The following is a 2,560-nucleotide window of genomic DNA, read 5'->3' as shown; positions in this document are numbered from 1 at the left end:
CAATTCCTCGAGGATTTTGAGCAAAAATCATCAACTGAGGAAAAACCCCAAACACCCAAACACCCAAACACCCAAACCAAAACCCAAAACCCAAAGTGATTGAGCATCACTGAAGAGATTGTTCCTGTGTGGAACTGACGCTTGTTAGCTTTTGAGGACTTTGCATCCCGCACACGGTTAGGCGTCATGGTCTAGAGCATCCACCATTCAATTGTGGATCGTCGGGTGACCGAGTTTGCGAGTGTTTGGAAGTCTGCCCTGAAGACTTACCGGGCGGGGACTGTGTGTCCTTAGCTCAAGGAGAATACGGTAGGGACTCTGTGTCCCGAGACTGTGTGTCCTTTGGTTTCAATACCAAGCCGCTCCAAACCAGACGTACAATTGTCACAACAGTTGGAACTGGGTCATCAACCACTGTCTTCATCAAGCTACTGGTTCTATTTCTTCAACTCTTTTCATTTCCTCAATTGCATGTTGAAGTCTTTCATTTGTATTATTTGAAGAATTTGACTGAAGACTTTCTCCTAATTCCTCACCTCAAATTCTTCACCTAAGCTATTCATCACAAGCTTATCCTGTATAAGTGACCTATGCAAACCGAACCTATCCGTTCACTCTGAGTACTTTGGTGTTGTCACTTTTGCACATCTATCTTAGTACTATTTCCGCTGCACCGAGTTCATGACTGAGGACTTTCCTCACTAGGAATTTCCTCAATGATGAATTTGTAAAAATCGCCTATTCACCCCCGTCTAATCGATATAACGCACTTTCAGACTCAATAGAAGCATTATGCTCCTCTTTCTGCTTAGCGAGGGACCGTTCGAGATCTTTAGAAGTGAAGGATCTCCCTTCATCCATGGATGAAGCTCCTCCTTCAAGACGAGGAGCAGGCAACGGGCCCCAACTTTATCCATCTCACTCTAGGGCGGTTAAGCCACCAAATTAGAGCACGAGGCTCTGATACCAATTGAAAGGATCGAGATGGACCTAGAGGGGGGGGGGGGTGAATAGGTACAATTACAAGTTTTAATTGTTTCTTAGCAATTTTAGGCAATAATACGGAATATGAAGGTGAGCCTAACAATTGCAAAGATGGTAGTCGTGCTACGCGTACTGAGCAAGACAACAATTAACTAAAGAGTTAAGCACACGTAATACAAGTAATATAAGAAATACCATAAAGACAAATAACCACAAGTAAAAAAGTTAGGGTTAGGGATAACCGCAACTCCGAGAGACGAGGATGTATGCCAATGTTCACTTCCTTGGAGGGAAGCTACGTCACCGTTTAGGGAGGTGGATGTTATCACGAAGGCACACCAACGCCACGAAAGCTTACCCTATTCTCTCTTTGAGCCAACACCACGAAGGCGATTCTCAACCACTAGTGGTAGACCTTGGGGTGGTCTCCAAACCCTCACAAACTTTTCGGGGGTAATCACAACGAACGATTCCTCGTCGGAGTACTCCTACCGCCTAGGAGTCTCCAACCTCCGAGAGTAACAAGATGCACCGCGAAAACAAGGGGGAATCAACTTTTGCTTTGGTGAATGTGTAGATCACGCACTCCTCCTTCACCCCTCAAAAGATCAAGAGCTTTGGTTGGCTAAGGAGGGTGAACTCCAAGAAACAGAGGTAAGAAAATGGTGGAGAGAGAAAATGGAGTAGCTGCGTATGCCTGGAGAAGAAGAAAACTATTTATAGGTGGGGAAGAAATCCAGCCGTTGGGGGCCAGATTTCTACCAACCCCGAAAGTTCTGGGGGAGACCGAAGTTTTCGGACCCCGGAAGTTCCGGCCTACAAATAGTGATTGCACCCTCGTTGAAGTGCCCCGGAAGCAGTCAGGATGGGGACCAAAGTTCCGGCGTCCAGAAGTTTCGGCCGCCATGGAAGTTCCGACGCCCGGAAGTTTCGGGCAGGGTTCGGCAAGGTTCCGGCCTAAACAGAAACATTGCACGAAAGCTGGCAGTTTCTGTGGTTGGCCCAAAAGCTCCCCGGACCTTCTGGTCCCCGGAAATTCCAACCGTCCCGGAAGTTCCGGCCTAGACAAAGTCTTTGCACTGTCAATTTTGACACATCTGAGAAATGATTTTGCCAGAACTTATTTTTACGAAGAGGTGATTCCCAGATAATTTTCACGATGCATCCCCTCTTAATAATGTGGTTGCCCTAAGGACTCGAGAAAGAAGAAAACCTTTTATGACACTTCATCTTTTTCCTTTTTCCGAGCAGAGGGGAAATAACCATACATGCTTCTCTTTACTTTTATCGAAGCTCTTTACACTAAAAGCATGTGGTTAGAAATACAAATAAAATTGTTATAGATGTCAAAAATAATTAAGGGCAATGATGCACTTTCAGCCGTCGCAGCTCGCCGCCGATGCAAGGTAAACGACAGCTTAGCCGGGGCCGCGCGCCGCTCGCTCGCTTGTACTGCTTGTCTTCACAATGGTGGAATTAAAAAGAAACAGAAACGCACGGTAGGAGAAGAGAATTCCAATATGCAAGACGAAATGCGGGCCAAATGCGGGCCGCTTGATCTAGTCGCATCATAAAG

The sequence above is a fragment of the Hordeum vulgare genome, chromosome 1H, assembly GCF_904849725.1.
Source record: "Hordeum vulgare subsp. vulgare chromosome 1H, MorexV3_pseudomolecules_assembly, whole genome shotgun sequence".
Classification (NCBI taxonomy): Eukaryota; Viridiplantae; Streptophyta; class Magnoliopsida; order Poales; family Poaceae; genus Hordeum; species Hordeum vulgare.
Note: the sequence above shows the minus strand (reverse complement) of the source record.